General features: G+C 43.2%; 1 protein-coding gene across 1 annotated transcript in view; it reads left to right on the top strand.

The window, feature by feature from the left end:
• The window catches only part of cadm4 (cell adhesion molecule 4), a 166,102-nt gene that overhangs the window by 82,605 nt on the left and 62,236 nt on the right, over positions 1 to 21,261 (top strand). The window lies entirely within an intron of this gene.

The following is a 21,261-nucleotide window of genomic DNA, read 5'->3' as shown; positions in this document are numbered from 1 at the left end:
TTTAAGCTAATTAGTTTGAGTCCAGGGGAAAACATTAATTGCCTCCCAGGAGTAAAGGTGGATGACAAAGGGAAAGGGGGAGGAGGGAAAGAAAGAGAAGTGTGAAAAAGACAGAGGAAAAAGTTGTGGACTGGGTGGAGCATTACTGGCAGCTTGAGCATGTTCAAAAGGCATGTTTTGACATGACTATTTTGCAGTGTGCCCCTCTGCATATGCAGGTGTCTTTGAGAGTGTATCAAGACAGCGTGACGGATCAGTATTGATGGTGATTGACACAGTGTCTTCTCCGAGACATCACCTTTGTGCGTGTGTGTGCACGCGCAGGTTTGCATCCGCTAATGGTGTCTTTGCAAGCGTGGGCGGTAAGCGCAACATCCCTAACTGACAGTGGCAATACTGTATAATTTGAGTGACAAAGAGAGTGAGAGGGAGCAACGTGACAAAGACAGGCAGAGGCAGAGATGCCAAGAGAGGTGCAGAGAGGAAAAGCTGTTTAAAGACTAAGAGGGATTTACAGTAAGACAGGAAGAGAGGCAGAAAGACACAGTGACAAAGTTAGAAAAACAAAGAAAGACGCAAGAAGACCCAGTGGCAAAATGATGGAGAGATTGAAAGATAGGTTAGAAGAACAAGGCCTGAAATTTATTGCAAGAGAAAAATAAAAATGATGAAAAGAAGGGCACTTCAGAGGGATTTTTTTTCCCTTTGAGCCAAAGCAATCAGTCATTCTGTTAATCTCAGTCCTTAACCCATCTTTCTATGAATTTAATCTTGACTCACTGCCTTCTGCTCCCCGACACACAACATTTTGGTTTGATGTCTCTCCTAGTTCCCGTACTGTTTTAAAAAACATAATAGCGTGTTATTGGAAGAATACATTGGCTTGACCTTAACAACAATATAATAGCATAATTACTTATTTATAAGAATGCAACAACCGGCAAATCAACAAGACGCATTATTTTGATGTAATGCATCCAAGATATCAACTTCATACTGTTCTGCAGATAAGTAAACAAAACAAACAAAAAACAAATAGACAAAAAGAAGTGGAAACAAAGATCAGCCACAAAAATGAAACCAAGTGTCTGTAAAACTGCTACTGCACTCCAGCTGTTGTTGTTTGTGCCTTTGATATCAACCCCATTACGGGCAGCTCTCCATGTCGAAAGAGTTCTGTTTTCTTAGATTCCACTGAGCGAGTAGGGTGCTCTTTACCGTGATGTGATTCAGTCTGCCTTGAAGCCCACAAGACACATAGGGCATAATGGGATATTTATAGAATACAAATTACTAGGAAAGGCATATTCACTAAGCCTCAGCTATTGTTTTTTTTGTTTGTTTGTTTTTTACTGCAGGGTAGTACCATAGTTGATGTATAAGTGCATCTGGTTAACTACATGTCTTGTCTTGGTCAAGGACAACTTTCCACATCACAAATCAAGTGAGGGATCAAATTGCCAACCCTGTAAATGGAGCATAACCCACCCTGATCTCAAAGTGCTCAAAGGGCTAAAGAGATTTCTCAGACCAACTGACCTGCTCACTACAGAACTGCAAAGTTATTAAAGTTGATGTTTCTTAGTCATCTGAGTTTGCATAAAAATTAGCTAAAAAGATCGATACAAATTATCCCCCGATTATCTCTGCTAACAAATGCAATATATATATGAGTGTGGATGCAAGGTTGGTGGCATCTACCGACAGCTAGTCCTGCCCCTGCAACTCCACATTACACTTTAGAAGTCAAGTCCTCATGGCAAACATACGATGATTAAACATGTACAGGTAACAAGACAGCTTTGAAGTTGCAGGAAAGCTAATTCTGCGTCTTTTGGCATGCAGAAGCTACCACGGGATCTTAAACCATAAATGAATACCTCCCTGACAGATTTCTCAATTATTTCAGGATGAAAAGACTAAATAACTGATCGGTGTAGCTGTCAGTTCAGTTTACTTAGTAGTAGGCTAGTAGTTTACTTAGTTTGTAGCATAGCATACTTCACTTTACTAAAAAAAAACGTACCTTAGAAAAAGTCACAGTGACAGCAAAGGGTAAAGGCAGCTGGTCAAAAATGGATCTATTGCATTTGATTGTATTCTGTTCAATCTTGGACTGCAGATGTTGTCATGCTCTCTCGTCCTCCCACTTCTCTCCTACACAATATCTTGTAATGACAATAAAAGTATACGGTGTACCTGTCATGTTTTGATATGATTTAACAAAATACAAGTGGATTATGTTCTTCAGTACACCGCAGTGATCCGCCACCTGCCACAGTAAAAAATTACAGAAAGCTTTATCTCAGTTTGCTCAGGATCAACAGATGCCTCTTTGTGCTATAAAGCACGTTCTCTCTAATGTTCTTAAATGCAGCAGATTTTCAAAATCATGCCTGATGGCTCTGAGTATAACTGATTTAAGGTGATGGAAGACTCCTGTAAAAGAGGACTAGGACTTATGGTCTTATGTAATGTATGCCTCATTCAGTAATTTACTCATGAAAGTGGCCTCTTTCTCATTTTCTGCAGAGAACACTCACATTAGTGAATCATACTATTGTATTAGACACGTGAGTCATGTGATACGTATAAAGCTTAACGATTTACCGTATTTTCTTTCTATTGATTTTCCTTTGGATGGCTTTTATTTGTGTCTGTTGCAAATGTAACTACACTAAACATGGATTAAAAGGCAGGTTTCTGGTCAATTTTCTTCAGCAGGATTTCAGCAGTAGATCTAACTTCTAGCACTGCAGTGCTTCTGTCTGCCCCATCTCTCCCCGACTCCTCCCATGGCTGTCTCGGTTTTCTTTTCAAATTGCATTGGTCTTACGTACAGTGTGACTTTTTTTTTTTAAAGGTTTGTTTCCATCAGTGGTTGCTCTTCTGGTCCTTGTATGTTTCAAGGCCATTAGTCACATTGTCACAAGGTCCACAGGTCATGACAGAGTGCAGCTTGGGCTTGTTTACGCCTTGGTTCTCTGGGCTCATCTGTTCATCTTTCTGTCTGTCTTTCTGTTTCTCCCTCCACTTTTCTGTCTCATTCCTTTATAGCTCTGTCTTTCTATTTGGATGTGTGATGACCTTCTTCTAGACTCTACATATCCATCCATCTATCCATCCATCCATGGATGAATATGTACATACAAATCATGTAAATCAACAAAGTAAGGCAATCAGCAAAATGTTTATCAATCACCTGATTAATTGGCACAATCAAATTTTTACTCTGTAGCAAAATACAAATGGAAATCAGATGAAAAGTACATCTCAGTTTAGATTAAACTAATCAGTGATCAAACATTTCCAAAGAACCCTCATTTGCACTCCCACACAGTTACTATACCACTTTACTACTGAGTATAAATATGTTGGACATACTGAAATATTGTTTATTTTTTGGAAAACAGCTGTGCACTGTGACTGTATTACTCCATTCAGAGCTGCTAGATATATTCAGATCCTTTACATGATTAAAAGTGACAACACCATTCAAATATTCTTCTACCAGCAAAAGTCTTACACTGTACTTTAAGTCCTTCACTTTAAAAATAAAGAAGCTCTAATTAAAAAAAATCAATTTGTCCATTTTTCCAATGAGCTAATTTTTAAATATGTCACTCCTGAGTAGTTTAATGTCATTTTTCCACCTAACAAAAGTAATTTTGAGAGTATGAGTATGAACATTTTTTAACCCATAAAGGAGCATGAGGGGAAACACTTTCTTTCATTGGAAACAAAAGCATTAGGTCACAGACAGTATCTTTTACCATCCACACGTCATTCATTGACTGGCTATTTAAAATTAGGAAAATAAAGTCAATCCACTGGCCAGTACTTGCATTCCTATGTTATACACTGAAAGTTAAGGTCACTTCATTTTGTAATCCAAATGTGTGTTTATGCTTCTTAGTTTTAAAATTATATTTCAAATTTTCCATCTAATTTGTTCCATATTCTTGAGTTAAAGGTGGAGCAACTGATGGAGATGAAAAGTAATTACTGAGGTTCGGCACATGGTTTACAGTGGACAGTAAGGGATTTAAAGTTTGGAAAGGAATCTAAAAAAACCTTTACTGATTATTTCTGTAGCAGAATATGTAGTTTTGGTTCAAAATAGGCAAAACAGGAGAAAGCATTATTTGCCTTAGGGAGTAAGAATAAGTGGAATGTAATAACTATTGGTGTGCTTTTCATTGTAGTTAAGTGAATGTCTTCTTCTTCTTTCATGTCGCCCTGTCCTCAGCATTGTCCCCTGTAATACAAACCTCCTGCGTGTCTTTCTTCACTACATCGATTAACCTCTTCTGAGGTCTTCCTCTTTTCCTCCTGCCCGACAGCTCCTTTTTCAATATTGTTTGTTCAGTATATACACCATCCCTCCTCTGCACATGTCCAAACCATTTCAACCTTACCTCTCTGACTTTGTCTCCAAACCGCACAAGCTGTCCCTCTGATATACCCATTTCTGATCTTGTCCATCACTGGTCGCTCGCAATGAAAACCTTAACATGTGCAACGCTGCCACCTCCAGCTTGTCTTCTCATTAGTGTCAGCGTCTCCAAACTGTTTATCATAGCTGGTCTCACTGCCATCTTGTAAACCTTGTATTTTGCTCTCACTGGTATCCTTCTGTCACAAATCACCCCTGACACTCATCTCCACCCGCTCCACCCTGCCTGCACCCTCTTCTTGAACACTGTCCATTGCTTTGGATGGCTGACCGCAGGCATTGTAAACATCTACCTTCACTACCTCTGTTCCTTGCAGCTTTACTATAACTCTTCTCTCTCTCTCTCGCTCTCTCTCATTCACACATATGTGCAGAAAGTAATTACTGTAAATAATCAACACTTTGTTTATCTCTATAAAAACTTTCTCTCATCTCATTTTTCTTTTGTTACTCTGTCCTATGCATCACACCTTGTTTCAAAGCAATTTAAGACCTTCATTGGTGTGATATATCATCCACACATTGCCAAAGTACAAAAACAATATCAGTGCATTTTATATTAAATATATGAATATTTATACACACATCTAAACAATTTTATTTATAGAGCTGTATTATTTTCATATGTTTACCCAATTTTGTAGCTAAGTTCACTGAGCTTCAGTGAGGTGATGATTTATTGATTATTCCGAGCATATAAAAATAATTATGCTCTTTAAAATCACAACATTAATTATATGTTGTGAGTGGGAGGTGTAAAGTATGATGAAAACTACAGTTACAAGTGCAAGTTCAGTATTTGTACAAATTAAAAAAAAAATGTTCTCCGTCTGTTTAGCCTGTTTCTTCTACACTGTGTCTTCCATGCTTTCCTCTTTTACCCCCCTTTCTGTCCAACTGTCTTCTGTGCAGCTTTTTAACTGTATTATAAAGCCATTTTCTTACAGTAGCCACTCTGTCTCCTTGCCTCCCCTCTTTACCCGTTCTGTCCCCTCCTACAGCTTCAAATCAATGAAACTGCACAGGCCCTTCCTCTCCCCCTGGCTCGATGAATACTGTTCACTCCCGTCCTCTGAATACTTTTCCTTCCTGCTGTGTCTTCTCCCTCTCGCTTTCACTCTTTCAATACTTTCTTCTTCATCTCCCTGTCACTCTTTCTCTAGCTGTCTCTCTGTCTGTCATCCCTGTTGGACATTTAGTCTGTTTTCATAAAACTTTCTCTGTCCTCGGCTTGCTGGCTTTTAAAATGTCAGATGAGAGCCAAAGAGCAGTGGGTTTTTTTTCCTTTGACATACACAGTGTCTTTCACAAACACACAAATGCAAGCAAGTAATGACACACACCCACACTCAAACATTAATGAATGCTTCCTCCACTTCTCCGCATACAGACACACACAGTTACGTGCATGCACTTTATCACATCCTCCGCACACATACATTTGGTGACTCACACTAATAGGTAGCACTGTCTGTTTTTTTGTGCGCACATGCACACATTTGGCTCTCACAAAAACTGAGCAATACACTCAAACAATATATACATATATACACGGTGTAGTGTCTGCTGGTTCTGTCTAATTTTACCCTGCCACATGTAGGCTTGCCAGTAATGAAGCCTGTGAAGAGTTCTACTCTTCAGCGGTACAGCCAATTACAGCAGGCATCCCGAGCAAGGCTTTTAAATTCTCTACTGTGAAGGATGTGAACAGTGTCGTGCAACTGCCATGTTCTGTCACACTCTCACATCATTATAACTTTACCATTTCTCCAACGGAGCATAGGGAATGGGACGTGACTCTGTCATATGCTGGCAAGTAGTATGTTGTGGAGTGTGAAAAACAAATTGATGATGATAATCTCAGTAAAAGAGAATTTGTTTAATTGGAAATCCTCATGAGGGGGAAAGAAAAGAAAAGGAGGAAAAAAACATGTGCTTTTGTGTCTGGTTAACCATTTGAAAGATTTTTCAACAAGTCAGATATCAAAAAGAAGTTTAATTTCACAGCTACTTGGGAACGTGTTTCTGAATTTGTGTTTTTGTGTGTTTGTGCAAAAGTGCAAACAGAACAAGTTGTGTGTTTCACTGTTTTTCTTTGTCTGTTTACAGCGCCCGATGCACAGTATATGTCTGTGTTTGCATGTGGATTGTTAATGGGTGTGTGTCCATGTATGTGTCTGTTTGTCCACACTTGGACTAGTACAGTATGTTTCTTGTTATAGATTGTCAATAAAAGTGTATGCGTGTGTTGTGTAACGCAGCAGCAACGCGTGTGTGTGCACACGTGTTTACCAGCAGCTGTGTTTGTCTGCAAAGGAAATGGGTGGAAAGCTCTTTGTCCAATTACAAATAGGCTGTAATGTGTGACTCTTATTCAGAGAAGGAGTGAAAGACTTACAGTTGCAGCTTCTTTCAAATGGCTGTTAGGAATGGAGACGGATGGAAAACGATAGAAGAAAAGTGTTTACAAATGAGAGAAACAAAAAGGAGGAGGTAAAAAGCACATTATGGCAGAATGAAAGTGATCTGTTTCCAAAACAGCCGCTAAATAAGCAGGACAGAAAAAAGGGGCAATGCCATTCTAAGTGACTAATATGGGAATGGAGGGATGGAGGAAAGGGAAAAGGAGGGCTGAGCAGTATTTGAGTTGATGAAACACTGGGTGAGAGGGTAAAACACGAGAGAAGCATACATGCTAAAAGAGAGAAAGAGCGCGAGAGAGAAACGGACAGGGTCATGCCAGTTTCCTCGCCATTGTCAAAGTCAAATGCCGTGGGTCTCTGAGGAAACATACAAATGAAATGTAAATGAGCAGAACCTCTGGAGGAGGGGTAGTTTTCATGTTGATGTTTCCATGGAAATGCACACTGCCACACACGCACAAACACACGCACAAGAGCACGTGTGTGTGTGTGCGTGTGTTTATATGCTGGAACGTGGCTGGATAGATGGATTGATCGAAGGATGAGAGGTGGATATAAAAGAGGAGGAGGCTGACGGGTAATGAAGATGAAAGAGAGGCTGTTTACCTCAGAGCTAAAAAGGGGAGAGTTTGGAGAAGAGGACAGTAAACTGGATCTAGCCATTAATGCAAAATACTGGAGAATCCAAGAACAAACTTAATAGAGGTGAAGTAAATAATAGGCTAAGGTAAACAATTGATGTTATTGGTGGTAAATGGAACAAGGCAAGTGGAGAGGAGGGAAGGCAGAGATAAGAAAGCCTGTCTGTGTCGTCTATTCATCACTTCCTTTTTCTCTTTCCTTCAGGTTATTCATCCTCTTCTAAATTTATGCATCAGTCATTATACTACGTCTTTTTTCTTTCATAGTTACCCATCAACCTCTCCTCTGAATGTTCAAGGCTTATTCTCTTTGATAGCAGTTGTTTAATGTAACTATTAAGTGAAACACACGTCTGCCTGCTGATGTTCATTTTCAGCTCAGATCATAGATATTTTTGGTCCCAGGTTACTTTTACAGCTGTCCTACAAGCAGTATTTTTCCTTAGAGTGTTCTCTTTAAATGAGGACAAGCTATTATAACCACAATAAGTCAACCAGTCAGTCTGCAGGTTGTTGCTCTAACTCTGAGTAACAGCAAAAACAGCACAAACTTTTATCATTCTCAGGCACTTGCTCTTGGGAATGAAGCCAGAGTGAGCAGCAGTACATAAAATATGCAGTTTAAAATTGGGTTTCAAGAGTGACTGCATCTTTATGTGTAAATCAATGTGATACGTGATATATGCAGTGAAACAAACTCTTCGTTACTGTATGTGTAGGACGCTGATTGAGATCCCTAAAAAAAAAGAAATAAATAAAAAAAATCCTAAATTAAGTACAGGATGGTGAGATGGCGGAGGTAATGAGGGAGCAAGAGTAACGAAGGACAGAATGAAAAAAAAGAGATAATGAAGAAGAAAACTGACGTGGACTAGTGAGGCTAAATGAGAGAAAAACAGAGAGGGGGGAAAGGGAGGGAGAAATAAACAGGCAGAGAGGTGGAGATAGCAAAAGATGCCGGGTGCACAGGAGGTATGAACATGATGGAAACGAGAGAAGAGAGAGGGGGAAAGAAGGGAAAGGGAGGAAAGGAAGTAAAACGAGTGATGCGAAGGGGAGAGCGGATGGACAGATGAGGGAGGGGAGCAGTCGTGCAGGGAATGGCTTTGAGGAGAGGAAGAGGGCTAGCAGAGGGCCATGTTTTACAAATTGCCATTTGAGATGAGCCAGCGGAGGGGGGGATACAACAACTGTAGAGCGGCTGCAGATTGCACACAGCGAGAGATGTACTCAGGCACCTCCAAACACTTCATCATGCATGCACAGATAAACACACACGCACACACACTCAAACACAATGATTCAGATACAGGTAGACAGAAATCACAGATACATGATTACATGATTTGATGGAAAATTGGAGAAGATGCTCGTCTTTGTAGCTGTGAACTCATCCGCACTTCTCATTGATTACCCTTATTCAGTGACCCCTTAAACATACCGTCTAAGCTCTCGTACACCAGACTGCTGTGACTGAGAGACATTTCTTTTATAGCTCCAATTCTTAGCACGCCTTTAACCGTAAGCCTAGTCTTAAGTCACATGGAAATATTTTTTCTCCTTATTTTAGCCAAAACATAACCTCAAAATCAAATTATATCTAAACCAATCCCCAGAAACTGTACTGTAGTAAATAGGATATATGCCTTACCTTTTTTTAAACTGTCTACTACATCATTTGAAGTGAAACATCATCATTTTTAAACCAGACAAGAGAAGAAATATAGTAACAACATGATCTCGCTTTCTAGAAATGTGTTGCCAATATGTGATGGCGCTTCTTTTGCAGAATTTTATAATGTGCTGCAGTGTCAGGGACTGCTGCACAGTGCGATTAGATAATTTATCACCATTGTAATAATGGCCACTTCCTTAAAGGAGAAAGACATGAGAAACTGTCATTACTTAAGTGACTCCTTTACATAAAAAAGGTTTTTCTGTCTGTAAACAGTTTTACTGAAAAAAAAAAATCTCCAGACTCTTAAAGATTATTCCATCAAGGACTTTTTCTTGACAAGGCTTAACTGTCAGCAGTGCTCCCTGTCAAGAGTCCTGATGTGAGATTACATTTCTTCTAAAACCATAGCCTGAATTTACTTATTTCAGTACGCTTAGCCAGTTTTAAAAGAGAAATATACATAACAATCTAAAAGAAAAATTCTGCCTTATATTCAGCCCTAACATCTGTTCAAGGTAGAACTTTACTGAATTCTTTATGTGTTCTTGTTTGACTTTAACCCAAAAACAAAACACTAGTGAAACTTTTAAAGAAATAATTCAGAGTTTCTCACTCTGTACGTCTTTATGTGGAAATAACAGCAGAGTGGAGAAAAGCAACAGACACACAAAGTGGCAGAGCCTCTGTCTCTTCCCCACTCTAAGCCCTCCATAACCATCAAGCGCTCTCTCTGGAGCATGTCTTTCCAGAGGCCCTGCTGACATTCTTCTCTATTGGCCGTTATCCCGTCTCCTCCAACTCTACGCTCCAATGACACAGGATGTCATAAAAGTCCCATCAGCACAGCACCACCTTTCTTACCCAACAACTGTCCTTCCAGCCTCCCATATCGCAGACTGACTGCCCTCCTCTTGTGCACTCTGACCATCAACAGCAAACGAGGAAGGAGACCAAAAATGAGAGAAATGTCCCCCTCCCAGGCAGCTTTTATTGGTATTTTTAACATTTTTTGGCCTCCCTCTTTATATTCACTCATACATCTCTACATTAACATTTGCCTCTTTATGTAATATATTACCAAAGCCGATCATTTTAGGCAACTGTTTGATTGGCAACTGATTTTCTCCCTTCTCAGTTTTGTGCCACCTACTCTTCTCTGTCCTCCTCTCTCCTGTTTGTGATCCAAAGGTCAATATCTGTGTGGCATCTTGAAGAATGTCTCAATTTCTAAAACACATTGCAAGGATAGAGAAGCGAGAAAAAAGGAGGCTTTTCGTAGAAGCTATGAGAAAGAATGCATGGGAGCGGATAGGAAGAGGAGTCTTTTCAGCACTTTCTTAATATTATATAGGAATGACATAAAGGTGGGCTATTAAAACAACAAATAGAGCAGGATTCATGATAATCTAAGTTTGTATCATCAAACACTGTCACATCATGGTTGTCACATTATCCCACAGTATGAAATATAGCCACGCTATTTAAATATATAAATCTAACAATTGTCATGAACACTGTTAGGCTCATCTGACAGAGATCACAAAATCCAGGCTATAACAAAACAGTGGGGAGATGATGCAGCTGTGCCATGCGTCCGATTTAATTAATCTCTTTAAAGTGACCACTGTGAAGCGAGGCTGTCTCGTTTTGTTACATGCATGTTGCCTCGACTCCTCTCTTCGCATTTTACTTCCTTGTCTTCCCTGCCTACCTCCCATGTAGGAGGTTCTAAGATATGAGGAGGCATAGCGAAGAGAGAAATCACAAAAATAAACACTCAGAACTGAAAACTGGGATGTGTTTATTGACATAAACAGTGTAAACACAGTGGTCTGTAAACACCCAAAAGAAAAAAAAAGGTCTTGAGCTACATTTCATTATAATTTGATACAGGAAAATGGGAAGTAGAAGCAGTGATTTATTAAACTCAATCACTGCAAACATGCATTGCCCCATATACTGTATGCAAATGCAGTATATGAGGCAAAAACAGAGTTTGTACAACTCTAATCAAATATTTAAAGTCAATGTTTTGGTATGAGCACATTTACTTCAATAAAGCCTGAACTGTCTTAGGCAAGATTTCTTGTAATTTCTTTAAGTAGTCTTCTGGAATCGTTCTCCAGGCTTCTTGAAGGACATTCAGAGCTCTTCTTTGGATGTTGGCTGCCTTTTGTTCTAATCTCAGTCAAAAAGATCCCTCACTTCTTCAATAATGTTGAGGTCCAGCTTTGGGGAAGCCAATCCATGACCGATAATGTTCACTTTAACGTTTTTCTCTCAGGGTATGCTTTTACTGCATTGGCAGTTTGTTTGGGATAACTGTCAAGCTGACAAATGAAGCCACTACAGATCGGACACTTTCCAGGTGATATAGCAAGGTGGACCAAAATCTGACTGTACTTTTTTACACTCATAATTCCATCAGTTTTCACAAGATCTCCAACACCACTGGCTGAAATCCAGCCCCCAGACCACGACGGAACAGTAGGCACTCACAGTTCTTCCTCTCTCCTGATGTCCTCTGTATACATTGGATGGATGGATGAAGGATGGATGATTAATGGATGGATGGATGGATCCTTTGATAGTAGCTAAATATATGTGCTTGTATTCAACTCCCATATTTTCACTTCATAGAGTTTATAGATAGATCCCAGTGTGATTAAGTTAGCGTTACAGAAATAATAAGACACTAAACAAATACTCTATTTGATGTAATCTAATCTCACTTTTATTTGTTTATCTTTCTTATTTTTAATTAAAACATAAGCAGTTCTGTAACAACATATTCTAATAAATGAAAAGCGTGATGTGTTTCTTTATGTTTGAGTGTTATGCGTCGTATGCACTATATGGTAATGTTAATTGTTAGAGAGTTATCTCTGGGATGCTGGGATGATAGCTCCCTCAGGACTTACACTCCGGTCAGAGAGTGGGGCGCAGAGAGTGAGATCCGGATATACTTTAATAAAAGTTACCAGCAGCTCAACAGTACAGCAGTAGGCATACTTAACAAGTGGGGGAGGGGCGAACAGGCGTGTGGTTCTGAATAACAAGAAACAAGGAGAAACAATTATCACATGTAAATATAACAATCATCACTTCCCAACATCACGCCAATATAATGAACTGTTACACACATAATCAGCTGAATGCTCTGACACAAGAAAATCCCACAATCCCATTTGAACAGGCAGGAACCAAGAATATCTGCATATCCCAGGCAACAGAAAAGACCTGATGCATCAAAATTAGGAAAGGTCAGCAATTACATGGTCTACAGTGCCCTCTAGTGGCTAAATAACCCAACTGCGGTGCACAGATCCAACCCGCAACAAAGGCTACAGTGGTGAGTCACATGCCTCTACCAATCTCGATAAATGTGCTAGCATAAACCCCCTGTAATTAACATCAAAGTACAACCCGTGCTATAAGTGGAAATGGACTCAGAGAACTGGAGGATTTTGACTCACATTTGCGCAGGAGAGCGCACACGGCTGGAGATCGCTATTCCCCGCACTCATGGAGAAAAACATGCCTAGCGCCTCGGACTCGTGATACGGCAGGACCGTCGTAAAAGCATGTGGCATCATCACCGCAGCAAACAGTAAGAACAAAGTGGAACTTATCAGCAGAAATTAACATTGCACTTATAGCGATGCGATTGAAATATAAGGAGACTTTCGGACACAGCCGCCCCCAAATTTAAGTAGTAAATTTGCTCTTCAACCGAAAGTCTAAGCATCATTGGGTTTACAGTCCTCATCATCCTCCCAGGCTGAGAGTCTGACTAATCTGGCAACTGGTCGAAGATATGTCTGTCCCTTGATTGTCACCTCAGCCGCTCTCACCCGACCGTCTGGCCCTGGACAGGCCTTGACCACCTTTCCGATAGGCCACTGCGCTCACGGTAGTTGTGAGTCAACCACCATAACCACTTGTCCTGTGGTTAAGTTGTCAGTTTCCCCCTGCCATCTTTGTCTCTTCTGAAGATCCAGCAGATGGTGACGCAGGAAGTTGGACCAAAAATGGTCCGCCAGAATCTGCCTATGGCGCCATCGCCGTCTTCCCAGCATCTCACCCGAGGCATAAATCACCTGGGGGAGTGATGCATCTCGTCGCCCCATTAGCAATAAGTTGGGTGTGACTGGATCCGGATCCGCTACATCCGAAGAGACATACCCGAGAGGCTTTGCATTAATGATCCCTTCCACCTCGATTAGCACAGTTTGCAAAACTGCCTCTGTGACTGTATTGCCACCCAGCACCACCTGAAGAGCTGTCTTCACAGATCTTATTTCCCGTTCCCAAGTACCTCCAAAATGGGGGGAACCTGGTGGATTAAACCGGAACTCAATCTTCTGCTCCGCCAGCTGCTCTTTAATGGGGGCTTCAAGAGCTGAGAATCTAGACCGCAGTTCGGTCTCTCCTCCCCTGAAGTTGGCGCCACAGTCAGATAGGATCTCATATGGCTTGCCCCGGCGTGCAATAAATCGACGCAGAGCCATGAGAAAGGCATCTGTATCCATGCTGTCCAACAGGTCAAGATGCACACAGCTCGTAGTCATGCATTTGAATATGATACCCCAACGCTTTTCGGTGCGCCGTCCTACTTTGATGTTGTAAGGACCGAAGCAGTCGACCCCAGTGGACCAAAAGGGTGGTTTGTATAGGCGCAGCCTCGCAGGGGGTAGATCTGCCATCCGAGGAATATCAGGACTGGCTCGCCACCTTCGACACTCACCACAGCTGTGCTGGTGCCGCTTGATTGCCTCCCTTCCTCGGAGAATCCAATATTTTCTCCTCATCTCCCCGAACACTCGTTCTGGCCCAGGGTGCAACAGCTGCTCATCATATTCTCTGATCAGCAGTTTAGTCACCGGATGCGGCGGGTCAAGAACTATGGGGTGCATGGCATCCAAGTCCAAACCTTCCACTCGTCGGAGTCTGCCCCCAACTCTTATCAGCCCAATAGCCGGGTCATACTCTGGAGCAAGTGTTAGAAGGCGACTCTGCTTATGAATTGCCTTACCAGCAGCCAGGGCCTGTAATTCCTCGGGGAAGCTATCATTTTGAGCTTGTTTCAGGAGATGCAGCTCAGCAGCTGATGCATCTGTTGCAGTCATGACATGGTTTTCGTGATCAGCAGCCGCCCCATGAAGGATCCGATGGGTAGCCTTAACCACTTCACTCCATTTGCCAAAATTGGAAATTGGCACCGTTAGTTGTGGACTGCATGTGGTGGTAGTTCCACAGAATGCTGTTGCTCTCAGCTCCCCATTGTCTTCTTGACCTTCACCTTCATGGAGAGTTGGCCAGGTATCAGGGTTCGCTAAAAGGAAAGGTGGACCCTGAGTCCAACGGTTTGGTTGACTCAGCTCGAGAAGGGTTTTCCCCCGCGTGAGGTCATCAGCCGGATTGTCCTTGGTGCTGACATATCTCCAACTTGACACCTCAGTAAGATCTTGTATTTCGGCAATTCTGGTACCAACGAAGACCTTATAGCGACATGAATCGGATTGGATCCAGGTCAAAACTGTTGTTGAGTCACTCCATAGGGTGATGTCCCTGAGTTGAAATGCCAGCTCGGTCTCGAGTACTCTAGCCAGTTGGGCTCCGGCAAGAGCTGCACATAACTCCAAACGTGGCATAGAAATCTGTTTACGGGGGCTTACTCTTGACCTCGCCATCATGAATGCCACATGGACGTCGCCTTGGGAGTCCTGTGTTCGCAGATAGGCTACGGCTCCATAAGCTCTCTCGGAGGCATCGCAAAATATGTGAGCCCCTCTACCTGGTCTCCCGGTGTCGGCTCTTGGTGGGACGTAGCATCTTGGTAACTCCACCTGTGGCAAGTACACTAGTTCCTTCTCCCACTGTGTCCATCTGTCCAGTAGGGCCTTCGGATGGATTTGTTCATCCCATCCAACTCCTGCCTTCCAAAGATCCTGAATTAGAACCTTTGCTCGAGTTGAGAAGGGTATGAGGTAGCCCAGAGGATCATATTGTGATGCCATCACCCGGTAAATGTTTCTCAGTGTGGGCAGAGAGTACTCCACAAGTCGAGGCCTGTATCCAAGGCGGTCAGTGAGACAGTTCCAACGAAGGCCCAGAGCTGGTTCTTCTGGGTCTTGGCTGTGCTGGGAGAGCCAAAGCTCTATGCTGGCTGCTTTGGCTTCCACTGGCAGGTGCTCCACCACCGATGGAACATTACTGGCCCATTGCCTAATCTCGAATCCCCCTTTAGCGAGTAACTCCCGCATCCGATCTATGAGTGTCTTAGCCTCCTCTGCCGATTGGAGACTATGCAAACAGTTATCGACGTAGAAGGCCCTCTCCACCGTGTCCAGGATATCTTCATTACCCTGGCGGTTGTCCCTGACGTGTCTTTGGAGGGCATAGGTGGCACAACAAGGACTGCACGTTGTACCAAAAGGCAGAACCTGCCACTCGTACACGCTTGGCTCCTCCTCCTTCCTCATAGATCTCCATAGGAAGCGGAGCAGAGGTTTGTCCTCGGGCAGCAACCGAATTTGGTGGAACATTGCCTTGATGTCACCACTTATGGCCACAGTATGCTCCCTAAAGCGGAGGAGGACCCCAAGCAGTGAAGGTCCCAGAATTGGACCTGGAAGCAACTGGCTGTTGAGGCTTAGCCCGTTGTATTGGTATGAGCAGTTGAATACAAGTCTAGCCTTGTTGTTGTGGTGAACTACATGGTGGGGTAGATACCATGACTCGCTCGAACAGTCCACCTTCTCAGGCGATAGCTTCTCAACATAGCCTACCACCTCCAGTTTATGCACTTCCTGACAATAGGTTTCAGCCTGCCCGGGGTCTCTCACTATCCGACGTTCAGTACTCCGTAGCTGTGGTAGCAAGGCCAGCCTTGGTGCCCAGAGGCGAGGACTGTCATTGCGACGGAGGAGGGGCGTTGCATATCTTGTCACTCCCTCCACCCCCACTCTGGTTGTGCGCTGCTCAAGAGCGTCAAGTGCTTTCTGATCTTCCTTAGAACGTGTTGCAGTCTTCACATTTGTGTATGGGAAAACATCCGCCTTCCACAATCGTTCTACATGTTGAAGGAGATCATTGCTTGGGGACCCAGTGAAGAGACACTGTTGCTCTTCCACAGCGAACTGGGCGAAGTTAGCTGGACCCTGCAGAGCCCATCCAAGGCGGGTACAGACTGCCAATGGACCCCCAGGAGGACCAGACCGTACAGGTTTCGTTGGGACAAGCAGATGAGGGAAGTCCGAGCCAATAAGGACTAAAGGCTGCACCCTGTCGACAGGGGAAAGTGGGAGTCTCGCAGGTGCGCATATTTCTGCATGAGTGCCTTAACTGGATAACTGTGCTCAGAGAGGCCCAGTTTGTCAGCAGTGAAAGCATGATGGATGTGGTATCTCACTTTAGGATCATGGGCAGGGGAAATCTCAAAGGAGACCGAGGCCCCTTGCAGGTGAATCACATCCTGACGAACAGTTCTTAGTGGAAGTGTCTCGGCTTCCTTCCCTAGATTGAGGTGCTGCACAGCCGGTGGTAGGATGATGGATCGTTCAGAACCGTCATCTAAGACAGCAAAGGTCTCTAATGAATACTCAGCATTGTACAGATACACCTTCACAACCTTTAGCAGGACCTTATGAGGACGGTTTGGGTGATCAATGTAGATAGTGGACGTATCTGGGGCAGTGCCAACCATCAGGACTTTCCCGGGCTCCTGTTGGCGAACCTCATGCAGCACTGTAAGATGTTGCTGTTTGCACACTTTACAGGGTGCCTTCAGGGTGCACACGTCAGGTGCGTGATTCCGTCCACAACGCCAACAGCCTTTATCTTTGATCCACTCTGCAATTTGGGTGGTGGACAGTGTCTTAAATTTCGGGCAAAGATTAAGATAGTGCTCACGGGTGTCACAGTATGGACAGTAAGGTTTTGGCTTAATCTTCCCTTTAATGGGAGGTGTCCGATGACCTGGTTCCAGATGAGCTCCATCCCCCTTCCTGTTGTCTGTGTTGTAATACACAGTGGAAGGATGTCTTTGGCTTTTCCTGCCTTTCTGACCTTGTTTGGTCTGGTCCTGAAACATGTCAGCTGCCCTACTGGATATGCGCTTGGCCTGCGATTTCACTTGGAGCCAGGCCGAAAAATCTGGCAGGGTATATGTCTTGTCAGTTCCAGTTCTCAGTATCCCATGACTTAGGCTGTACTCAACAAACCCATCTCTGTAGCTTGCTGGGAGCTTGCTCAGTAACTTATCGACATGAGAGCCACATCGCAGTTCGTAGCCGTTTTGACCTTCCAGTGATCGAAGCATACCCACTAAAGCCTGCACATCCAGAGCAAAATTGTCAAAGGCTTCTGGGTCCCCCACCCGGATTTGGGGAGAGTTCAGGATAGATCCAAGCTCACTCTGTACGAGCTGGCAAGGTTGACCATATTTGTCTTGGAGAGCCTGGAGTGCTGCAGTATATGGCAGGGGATCATGCATATATGCTTGTGCTAGTTTATAAGCACTTGGTAGTTTTAACTGCTCCAGAAGGATTTGATATTTGAACTGCTCTGTGAGATGAGTATGGCTGCCAAGCAGACTGTCCAGAGCCATTTTAAGAAGCACAAAATCACTTTCCTTACCACTGGCGAAAGAAGGTAGTGCTGGCTTGGGGATCCCATACGAGCTGGCAATTAGCAGTTCCACCAAGTTGTTGCCCTTGCGGTCAGTAGGTGGCAACGGTATCTCTGACTGTAAAGACGGCGCCGTGGGCCCACAGCCAGTTGGTCCGACTTTATCCCGCAGGCGGGACTGTAAATCAGGAAGCGGTAGAAACTGACTGGGTGTTGAGTATGGCACTGGAGGAAGCCATCCCTGATGTTTCACCTTTCCAGGAGGCTGTAATTGTCTGCTAGGGATATTAGAGCTGTCCTCTGCTGCAGGTCCGAGAGCCTGAGTTGAGTAGGTGGTAGGGGGGTGATTTACACCTAGCTGCAGACCATACTGATGACCAGCTGAGGGAGTATCCATAGCAGGACGGATATGCTGCGTTGGACACCCATGGAGAGGTTCAGATACTGGGTCAGGGCCAGCCGAGGAGCTGGTGGGATATAAGGGCTGCGTATCTGGTACTGATGCATCCACTGGCAAGATCGAAGGTGGGAAAGCATTCGCATAGCTGGTCATATTACATCCCTGTCCGTTATGTGCTGGCTGTTCTGACAGATCAACTTGCGAGTTTACACCACTGCTGCAAGCCTGAAGCCCCGAGTCATGCTCACAGTTATTTAAAGGTCCAGGTGGTGGCAACCCCTCTTCTTGATCACGAAGAAAAGCAGCAATGAGGGAAGCTTTCTTCAGCTCCATCTCCTTCTCTTTGAGTCGACGCTGCATTGATAGACGTCTGGTAATAGATTCTCTGGTGTTGTGAGCAGTACGTGCCTCTTCGTCTAATTGACGTCTTTGCCTTTCTTGCTGCATGTATAGTTCTTCCTTCTTACTGAGGGCTTCCCGGGCCTGAGCATCCAAGATTAAACACTGTTCCTCAGCTAGACTCTCTTCCATCATCTGCCGCTGCAATTCTGCTAGCTCCATGCCCTCCATCTTCTCTTCCAACATCGCCGTCTGCAAATCAGTTAGCCCTGCGATGATAGAGCCTCCTGAGGGTGAATGTCCACTGGCCTGGGATCTAGGTTTGCTGCGTTGAGAACCTGAGGCATGTGACCGTGAAGAGGTCGAGCGCTGCTTGACAGAGCGCTGATCTATAGCCATCCCTGCCTCTGCACCTGCTGTTGGTTTATCAGTGGATGTAGCTGATTTGGGTTGATATTCAACTTCATAATCATCAAAGTAAGCCGGGGGATGTCTCTCTCGCTGAGTTTTCGGTCGCACGGATATGTCAGGGATATCCTGGTGCTTAAACTCCATGTCGTCCTCAGGGTAGCTATCTATCCGGCTCGAAGGACCACTTCTTAGAGAGTTATCTCTGGGATGCTGGGATGATAGCTCCCTCAGGACTTACACTCCGGTCAGAGAGTGGGGCGCAGAGAGTGAGATCCGGATATACTTTAATAAAAGTTACCAGCAGCTCAACAGTACAGCAGTAGGCATACTTAACAAGTGGGGGAGGGGCGAACAGGCGTGTGGTTCTGAATAACAAGAAACAAGGAGAAACAATTGTCACATGTAAATATAACAATCATCACTTCCCAACATCACGCCAATATAATGAACTGTTACACACATAATCAGCTGAATGCTCTGACACAAGAAAATCCCACAATCCCATTTGAACAGGCAGGAACCAAGAATATCTACATATCCCAGGCAACAGAAAAGACCTGATGCATCAAAATTAGGAAAGGTCAGCAATTACATGGTCTACAGTGCCCTCTAGTGGCTAAATAACCCAACTGCGGTGCACAGATCCAACCCGCAACAAAGGCTACGGTGGTGAGTCACATGCCTCTACCAATCTCGATAAATGTGCTAGCATAAACCCCCTGTAATTAACATCAAAGTACAACCCGTGCTATAAGTGGAAATGGACTCGTAGAACTGGAGGGATTTTGACTCACATTTGCGCAGGAACGCACACGGCTGGAGATCGCTATTCCCCCGCACTCATGGAGAAAAACATGCCTAGCGCTCCTCGGACTCGTGATACGGCAGGACCGTCGTAAAAGCATGTGACATCATCACCGCAGCAAACAGTAAGAACAAAGTGGAACTTATCAGCAGAAATTAACATTGCACTTATAGCGATGCGATTGAAATATAAGGAGACTTTCGGACATTAATTAAATAGTTTTCACACAAATAATATTCAGATCAGACTATATGCTGTACTATTTATAATATTCAGTGAGAACAGTGTAGCTCATAATAAAGAAATGATTCTGGGGACAAAACACACACACACACAAGTTAACCTAACTTACTTTTTTATCCTGCTTTTGCTTTTTCTATCCTAGAAATATTTCCAAATGATTGCCTATTGTGCTTCAAAATAACTGCTAGAACTATATGCTTCAGGCTGTTAGTGCCGGAGAATTTAGAGCTGGTTCACAGAGCCACGGCAAAGCTTTTTTGTGAAGAATCAGCCACAGGGTGCGTATCACCTCGTTTTTTTGATTTTGTGTCACCGAATGCAAGTAAAATGCAATTTCAATATTCTGTCTGGAAAACCTGTAAGTCTCTTTGCGATCGAACACCCGCATATATTTTGGTACTTTTTAGCCCTCGTCTCACACATAAGAAAAGAGTTTTTTGTATGTTTGTTTGTTTGTTTTCTGGCTCTTCGTTAGTCTGGAACAGGGAGAACAAGGGGAGAGTGAATCGTTGCTTATGCTGTATTTGGAGTTTGAGACCTGTCATATTGCCTGTAGGTTGGGTTATACTGTTTTAAAGTATGTCTGAGTACCTGGTTGTACAAAGAGTCCTTTATTGATGTCTGTGTTTTATTGTATGAGAATGCCTATGTCTGTAATTTGTTTCATTTTATTGACTCGAGAGGTGGTTTGAGGCACTTTGTGACTCTAGCTATATAAAAGTCTCCACAAATACATTTTACCTTATGTTGTACTTAGAACAGTAAATGTAAAACATCTTTATGAAATATATTTTGCTGAATTATGGTTTTACCAATAGCTAAGGCAAACAAAACAAACTTTTATTTATTTGAAAATACACACAAGAATGCACACACACACACACATTTTACATACCTACCTCTCAAGGCTGACAAGTTAGATAAAAGGTTTAGGTAAGAATAACACCTCACTGCTTCTTCTGCTTCGCCATGTTATCTGTATTGATTTTATTTTTAAATTCCATCCATATTCTAGACGTTTCTTTCCTTCCTGCCATAAATTCACCTTCAGAGAGTTTCAAATGTAGCATCACATTGTGCCCGTACGCAATGAGATCATTTCCACCACTGAGTGAAATTGTGCCTTAAAGAGGAGGTTATGGTGTAGCGTTATTTAGTGTGCCATTCAGGTAGTGTGAGAACTGTGTCACACTGTTCTGTCTCATACTTTTACAAAGGCCTTCACCATTCTGCT

The sequence above is a fragment of the Oreochromis aureus genome, linkage group 11, assembly GCF_013358895.1.
Source record: "Oreochromis aureus strain Israel breed Guangdong linkage group 11, ZZ_aureus, whole genome shotgun sequence".
Lineage (NCBI taxonomy): Eukaryota > Metazoa > Chordata > Actinopteri > Cichliformes > Cichlidae > Oreochromis > Oreochromis aureus.
Note: the sequence above shows the minus strand (reverse complement) of the source record. Positions and strands in the feature narration are given on the sequence as shown.